This window comes from Carassius carassius, chromosome 50, assembly GCF_963082965.1.
Source record: "Carassius carassius chromosome 50, fCarCar2.1, whole genome shotgun sequence".
NCBI lineage: Eukaryota > Metazoa > Chordata > Actinopteri > Cypriniformes > Cyprinidae > Carassius > Carassius carassius.
Genome location: NC_081804.1, coordinates 328,660 through 337,500, shown reverse-complemented (window position 1 = coordinate 337,500; position 8,841 = coordinate 328,660). Strand labels below are relative to the sequence as shown.

The following is an 8,841-nucleotide window of genomic DNA, read 5'->3' as shown; positions in this document are numbered from 1 at the left end:
AATTAACTAATGAACCTTATGTAAACTGTTACCAAATAAATAAATATTGCTCTATGAAGCATTTTTGTGTGTTTGATGAGTAAACATAACCTATATGTTGATATTTCTTTTTTTTAAAATAAATAAATATTGCTGCATGAAAGATTTTTGTGTTTGATGAGTATGTATATTGGTATTGGTATCGTAAATAAATCAGTATTAGTGCATGCAGTATGTGTGTGTGTTTGGTGAGTCTGTTCCCGGCGCGCTGAAGAGCGGATCCAGCTCCGGGTTTTGTGCGCGTCGGTCCGCTCCAGGATCAGTGTGTCCCGGATGTGATGGAGCTCGTGCTGCTGCAGTCAGAGACGCACACAAGCGCTAAGATCATCATTAGAGCCCTAGTGAAGCCGAGTTTGGGACACACACAGGTTATCTGGGATCTATTGCGTTCAGAGTTAAGGAACTGATGTGAAATGTCGTTGATCCTGATGCTTTCTTCGCTGGTTGTTCTGGATCCGCAGCGGATTTGAAGTGTACAGTGAAACCGGCCTGTCTTTGGATCTGTGTGTGTGTGTGTGTGTGTGTGTGTGTGTGTGTGTAACCCCAGCACACTTCCTTGGAGAGGTATTTTTGCTGTTTTCTGCTGGATCTATGGCATTTAGCTCGGTCTGGATCCTCTGGGGGTGAGTCTGCATGTTTATTATATTTAATGTATCTTGAATATAAGATTTATCTGTTTCTTTAGCCTTCGTGATTAGCACTGCATGACCTCATGGCTTTATCCATGCCTGAGATGTCACAGTAATGCGATTGATTTCATTATGCGTATTTGTTTGAATAGTTATTAGCATGTGAATGCGTTTTGTTTTTGAATCCTCGGTGGTTTGTGATCGTTTTGCTGGATGTGCTGCTTTGAGTTATCTTGAGTGTTAACACAGATGTCTTACAGGTGATGTTTAATGATCAAAAAATATCTATTCCTGTGGTACTTTCTTTTTGTTTTGTTTAAATATTTCTGGATAAGTTAAATCCGTCTGAATGCTAATGCTAACGCTCCTGCTCTTTGTCATGACATCCGCCGCTAGCTCTGCTAGCACACCTCGAGTGTTTTTGAGCGGTATAATAATCATATTTGACAGCGACAGAGTGATATCTGTGTCTTTATTGATGAGAGGGAGGTGATTGATCTGTTGGGCTGGATTTGATCAGTTAGTCGAGTGTTTGTGTGATGAACTCGTCTTACAAAAGCTAAAGCGGCTAAACAACGTGTGTGTGTGTGTGATGAACAGAAGGACATAAGATACACACACTGTATTCCTCAAAAACCGCGGTATTTTTGAAGTAACTTTACCTTCGCATTAGTGCACATTGTATGTTAATGGAGATGATTATCTTGAGTGTTGTAGAGCAAGTACTGGGTTATTACCATGTTTCTGGTTGGATTACTGTTTAAAAATACCATGATGTCATAATTACAGTACCATACTAATCACAATACCAAGGTGATACCGTAACTGTACCATAGTACGACCGGAAATACCTTGGTATGATCATTAGTGACTGATATCTAGAAGGTCAATTCACTAAATGTAAGGATTCACCCAACTCACGATTCGATTCAAATATGTCATTATGACACAATATATTTTATGTTTGTTGCAAAATATGCATATATTTGGTCAGTTGCAGTGCTTCCTGGGAGTTGGTGGCTACTTTGGTGAGATTTTTCTCATCCCTGATTGAAGATTTTTTTCTATATATAATATAATTTTCATTGCAAATTTGGCTTTTAAACATGATTATTAAAAAAAAAAAACATTGTTGGTTGATGGCTTTGACAGAAGATTTTACATTGATAAACAAGCGTCTAGCTCACAGTAGGTCTGTCTTTAATGGTTTATAAGTTATTGATAAAATCAATTTCACATCTAATGATCTATTTACTTCCGAAAGCCAACTGTTGGACTCAAAAAAAAAAAAAAAAAAAAGTAAGTTCAATTTCTCAGAAAAGTCATATATGTGTGTGTGTTTTTTTTAAAGTAAATAATGGCAGAATTGTCTTTGTTGGGTAAAAAGAGACTGAACAAGGGTCATTTATCAGGAAAACAACAGCAGCTTGATTAGTGTTTTGGTGTCAGTTTGTCATCCTGCCGCAATAATTATTGTGTCCTGTTTAGTTTGCTGAAGGGCACAATCTTTCCTCATTCCTGCCTTTAAACCGCACAAGTCCTCTCAAAATCTTCATGAGATAAAACCGTCCTCTTTCTTAACGTGAGCCAGCGTTGACATGTGCTCCGTTAAAGATCAGAGACTCAGCCACGCATGCACAAAAACCATGAGAATGCACACTTTGCATTAATAATTCAAGGTCCGAGGTGCTTTTAATGTAACCTCATCAAGTTCAAGTCTCTTGATATTCAACAGCATCTGTTTCCATTAAGTCTAAAACAATAGTTTCTTCCAAAATATCACAGTGCACTGCCAAAGACGTTCTCATGTTCTCCAACACTGCTAATATTCTCAATGGATAATTGCAGTCCTGGATGCTGATTGGTCGATGTCTAGCCGAAAGGTCTCCATGATATTGCACTTGAACTTGAGCAGCTATATCCTTCAGTGCAGGAAATGCGATCAACGTCTGTGTTCTTGGAGTTGTTTCTTGTTTGTTCAGTGTGTAGTTCTTTGTGTGCTTAAAAACAAACCCATAAAGCTTATGATGCAAACCAGAAGTGCTCATGTTTGAGCGAGTGGCGAAAACCACTTACAGTTCTAGAAATGAGAATCCAGTTCCATAAATGCGTGTTTGGAAAGTACCTGACTTTCTGGCACGTTTTTAGGGGGTTTATAGTTTTCGTTATGAACTGTGCACGAGCGCTGATCATCTGCTTTGTGTTGTGTGCGTTAGAGAGTCATTGCTCAGGTTGTTTTCATCTTAGTTCCCCATTCCAGTGAGAGAAACTCTGGGTTTGTTTGACTCTGGAGGTTATGTTACCTAGTTTCCTAGGTTTGCTTCTGGCTTTGTACGGATGAAAAGCACCTGAAATTTGAGCTTTATAACCAGGCTTTATTCAAAACTTACACCGGATTTGTATTTTGTCCTGGAACTGTTTTCTGTGTTGTTAATGTGAATCGTTTATGCATCTCGCCTTTTTGAGATCACCAACATTGGGGAAATTGTTTAGTATGATGATGATTATCACTATTATCAAATAAATGTAATTAGTTATTGAACAGTGGTGTCTTATTGTATTGCACTTGGTTCCGTTTTATCACAGCATTATATAATCTGAAGCTCAATTTTTAATTGATTTTGGGCTTTGGCTTCATCCTATCAACCGTTCTTTACGACTTAAACCTCCGTGAATTCAACTGGGATCTCTATATTTGATCAGACAGCATCAGCATAATTCCTCAAAATAAGAAAAAAACTGTGAAATGCAAATGATGCAAACCTGCAATATGTTAAATAACACCGATATCCTTTTATGCATTTAATCCCATTTTATCGCCAATATTTCACCTTCAGTGATCCTATTCAGTCATGCTAATAATGAAGTTTAGATAAACATAACATGTTGTTTAATTTTTTTTAAATGGCGTAATAGTGTTATATCCTTCAGCTTTAGGTGTATTCATTTCACCTTCTGTGTGAAATAGTTTTACACTTTTCTTATATTGAAACAAACATCCAAGCCCAGCCCAGATGAGAAACATAATGCAAAAGCAATGCATTACTTTAAAAAGTAACTTTGCCCAACACGGTCAACGGCTAATCTTAAAACTTGACTTACAGCTTGTAATGTTGCAAAACTTAATTAATGTTGATTTACCTGTGTTCATTTATCTGTTTACTGCATTAATGCAAATGCGAAGCTCTACAGCAAAAACAGTACCAATACAATAGAATACCAATACATCAGCCAGACCAATTAATGAGATGATTTGGCTGTCTCTGTAATTTTTTGATTGATTTTGGGGTAAAACCTGGTTGACTGTGCTGTGGTTGGATGGGTAACCTGCGTTCAGTGCGGTTTGATTCATGTTCAGGATCCAGCAGAAGCCTTTTTGGCATTGGGTGCCGCTGCGGTCGGAGTTGTCCTGATCCACAACAAAGCCTCCTGGAGATAAATGGCTCGCTGGGGATTTCTGTTCCTGCGGCGAGGTGAGCTCAGGATAACGTCTACTAAGTCATTCTCTCTCTCTCTCTCTCTGTTTCTCTCTCTCTGACATTTTGTTATTGTGTTGCCATTTGGCCGGAGCCCAAGTGGATTCTAGCGCAGTGAAAGACGAAGGTTTTGCTCATCAGAACTGGAGTGGATCGTGTTGAATGACAGGATTTTACACTCCTCACAAAGCTTTGTAACTGTCTTAAATCACAGTGAGTTACAGCCTTGTCTTCAAATTGCTGTTGGGGGACGTTTTTTGGTTCTGCTGTTTTGTTTACATTCATTTCTATAGTCAATGAGGGGGATTTTAACTCTATTCCACCTACAGTCTGTTTTTGGTCAATCTGGTTTCATATCATACTTTATTAATTATTTGCAGACTGACTTTTACTTTAGTATTCCATTCTATTCAATGGAAGTTACATGGAGTTTTTAGCTAATGTTGTTGAGTTTTACTCCTAAATGTTTTCAAATGTTAGCTTCTGTCCGAGATTAAACGTTGAAGCTTCAATGCATCAATGGATCTTTTATGAGACTTTTGTGTTCCTGCAAAACCTTCGTAAATGAAGAGGCTTCAAAGTTATAGAGATGTAGAAATGTCCAGTTATAGATATGTCCAAACACATGGCATTGTGTGTTGCTTATCTTACGTGGTTTCTTCAACTGCTTAAGTTTTTTTGTTGTGTTTTAATAATGCATGTTAATTATCTCAGCAACTCCAAGCAACTGAAGTCTGACTTGATGGTGTTAATCTCTATTGACAGTTTATTTATAGGTGAAATGTATTTGTGTCTTGTAACCGCGCCGCTGAAGAGCACCGTTTCTGCTTCCCGAACCCAATCCTGTGTTAGTCAGAGGTTTCTAGCGCTGTGACAGATGACTGCGTCTGCATTCATGAGATGTCAAAACATGTCAGGTGCTGCGATTTTCTGCTCCTCGTTCAGACCTCAGCGCTGTTTGGTGGCTGAAAGTGCTGTTTGTTTGAAGAAATCTGAAAGATTAGCGGTGAACGACTGAGAAAAATTGTCTCAGAATAATGAAAGGAAACTATTATGTGGTTTGATAAAGAGAAGATTACAGGATAGCTTCTTCTGTATGCCTTATATTCATCTTTATCTAAATATAAGGATATTTTTAAAGATGCATAAAAGGATATCGGTGTTATTTAACATATTGCAGGTTTGCATCATTTGCATTTCACTGTTTTTTTCTTATTTTGAGGAATTATGCTGATGCTGTCTGATCAAATATAGAGATCCCAGTTGAATTCACGGAGGTTTAAGTCGTAAAGAACGGTTGATAGGATGAAGCCAAAGCCCAAAATCAATTAAAAATTGAGCTTCAGATTATATAATGCTGTGATAAAACGGAACCAAGTGCAATACAATAAGACACCACTGTTCAATAACTAATTACATTTATTTGATAATAGTGATAATCATCATCATACTAAACAATTTCCCCAATGTTGGTAATTATAAACGATACTTTAGTTTGAACGAATGTTCATTTTTAAAATGTATTAAAATATTCGTATTTTTAATATAATGTTTCAGTTTTTTCCTTTTTTTAAATTGTCGTTTTGAATCTTTAAAAAAAAATGTAATTGCTACTTGAATTTAATTATTCTCAAATCTTTTACATTCTCATGTTTTAATTTTAATATATTGAATAAAATTTTCAATTTGTCATTTTTAAAGATATTTTTTTTTATAATTTAATTGCTATGGGTTAAATGAATGTTAATTTTTGTCATGTCAAACATCTAAAAAAACAAATTGATAATATTTACAATATTTCTTTTTTTAATTAAAATGTTTCAGTCAATCATGTTTTAATTGCAAATGGATTAATTGCTAATCTTTTGTGAATTCTCTTTAATTTACAAAAGCCCTTCAGCATCATCTTACACAAAATAACAATAGGCATTGCATGGAAAAACTTCTCATGTTTTAATCTTAATATATTAGGTAAAATGTTTTTACCCAATCCTCATTTTTAAACAGATGAGCTCTGCTGTTTTCTGAGAGAAGCGTAAAGCTGTTTTTCTCTTTTATAAATCTGGTCAAACTAAAGACTCTTCAGAGATATGGAGGATGCAGTACTACTCTATAGATCCTCAAGATTAACATGAGATTGGCAGAAACTGTTTGGGTTATTTCCCCTTTAAGTGTTTTCATTTCAGATGATCTTGGTGTCTCTGGTCTTTATTCAGGACTGGAGTTGTTAGTGTGATTTGAGCTGAATTTAAATGTTAATTCAAGCTGTCACGCGCTAACATACCGTACACTAAATAGTTTATTTCCCTTCCCACACCGATGCTGAGATAGACCTCGTCTGGATCTTATCAGCACAGGATCAGGACCTTAAAGAAGCACATGCTCAACTCAACAAGTGTGGGCAAGACGAGTTTTTCACATCAGTCTGGTCGAACGCATGTTTACATAGAAAAGCTATAGAAAAGCAGCGCAGTGGAATGCAAAAACCTGCAAAGAACTAGAACATGTCATGTATTTTATGTTTGCATGATGGTGACCGGCTGAAAAGTGTTGTTACTTTCATTTACTTTTAATAATAGCCTACTACTCATGTTATACTTAGTCATATTATCTTTTTGAGTTGACGTGTAAAACTAAATGTCTACATATTTAGAATTTTTCAGAACATATAGGATGTATAAGTCAACATTGTATAATATTTGTCTCTTGCATGCATCTTTTCTGTAAAGATGTTTAACAAGTCTGTTAAAAGAATAATTAATAATGCAAAGATATTTAACAAGTTTGTTTAATTTTACACCACTTCATGAACACGAGTTCATTAGTCCCGCCCACTTTTCCCAGTAGTGGTGGTTCTGGAAATATTTTTCCATTAATTTTCGCCATTAAGTATTTAAAAAAATATATCTTTGTTAAAACATTATAAGCCACTGAGAATTACAGCATTACAAACTTGGATTTGTAGCAGAGAATTCTTAGAAAATTGGACAAAGACTTTTGTTTATCGGCTTTAGAAGAACAACAGAGAGAGATTAAATTATTGAAGCAATATATTTTAAGTTAATTGCAAAATATGCAAACAAATATTTAAGTATTTTGAGCGACTCGATTATGTCATTTGCGGTCTTTAACAGTTTATCGGTTATTAAAAAACAGTCTCCCGATGGAGAAAACCAATGTAGTTTTTGCTTCCGTAACTGACTCTATAGAACTTTCTTTAACCAGATGGTTAATAAAGAGAATGTAACATAAATCATCTTTGCTAGAGGATATATCAGAACCTTACGGCGTTCCTCAAAGAGTTTTCGGAGTTCCCCCGTCCTCGAGGGATCGTTCTAATCAGAGTGTAAATAAACCGGTTGAGATCTGGCATATATATATCTGTGAGCGAACGTTTTCTGAACTCCCTCTGCGACTGAAACACTTTCCACAACACCACGCCAGATACCAAGCGTAGCTTTTAGGAAATTTGAGCGGCATGTAAACGAGAAGTTTGAGCCGTGAGAAGTTCCCAGATGATATCGTCCTCCTTCAGACTCTTAAATGATCTTCCAGCTGAGAACGACTGTTGGAGGAAACTTTAGAAAAGGCACACCTTTGTACCTAAACAGTCCATATTGGTACCTTAAAGATAGATAATAGTTCCTGAAAGGTACAAAAGTGCACCTTTTGAAAAGATGTTGCCCCAGTGACAGAGCTTTTGTACTTTTTTTCCTGAGAGTGTGATGACTTTTAAGGCAGCGTCTGAATGATCATGATGTCTTGGTTCTCAGCTCCTCTGATTACTTGAGTACTTCGATGATTTATCCGTCGAGTACTCAGTCAAAATGCTCAACATGCACAAGTGTAAGTGATTTATATTGTAAGTGTCTTCTTGGGTTTGTGCTGCTGATGATATATGAGTGTTCTGGGATATTTTGGATATTTGCCTTTGTTTGTTTTAGTAAAACATTTTGAAATGTTTTTGAGCTAGGACGCAAATTAATTGTTAAAGTGAGTTTTCAATTTCACTGATGCAAACAATTCATAAACTTGACGCCGCCTTCACACTGGCAGTTGAAATCAGCTCCGTAATACGCAATACGCCCCCAGTGGACGTCGTACACAACGGTGAAAAGTGTCGGAAGCCTCGGAACCGAGTAGAACAAAAATGGCGGAAAGGTTGGAAAGGCTGACAGCGCGACACCCTGAAATACTCCCTGAAATCCTCACCGTTGTTCAGACGCAGCTCACCCGCCAGGCGGTGAAACTCCCCGTACTGATACCTCTCTGCCAGGTAGTATTTTACCCACATGGATCTCTTTTTTTTTTGCTTGCTTCTCCAGTATAGGAGAGCAACAGCAAGAGCTTTGACAAGTCTACGATTAGCCATAATATAATTTTCTGGCTGTATGTGAATGAGCGGGAAAATGGCCACAACATTGAATTGTACAATATTTAAATATTTAATTGTATTAACTGCATAAATTACGTTATAAAATCATTAAAATGAAAAAATGACATGACAACTTGTCGTTATAAAATCATTATTTATTTTATTAAAAGTTAAGAATTCAGGTTTGTTTATCAGTACCATAGCAACGCCAACTTCCGCTGGAATTGTCGGATAGGAACCGTCCGTAGCCTTTCGCAAGAGTTAAATTTTTTGAACGCATCCGGATGGCCAACGGACACGATTTTTTTCGCACCGCACTCGT

General features: G+C 36.7%; 1 protein-coding gene across 2 annotated transcripts in view; it reads left to right on the top strand.

Annotated features, from left to right (window-relative positions):
* The first annotated feature begins 294 nt into the window (after positions 1–294).
* LOC132133251 (zinc finger protein 609-like) overlaps positions 295–8,841 on the top strand; it is a 91,020-nt gene continuing 82,473 nt past the window's right edge. Inside the window, exon 1 of one of the 2 annotated variants that reach the window (XM_059546048.1) lies at positions 295–662. The gene's annotated coding sequence lies outside the window, so the exon portion shown is untranslated. The remainder of the gene's footprint in view (positions 663–8,841) is intronic. The other variant, XM_059546049.1, reaches the window with a different exon arrangement.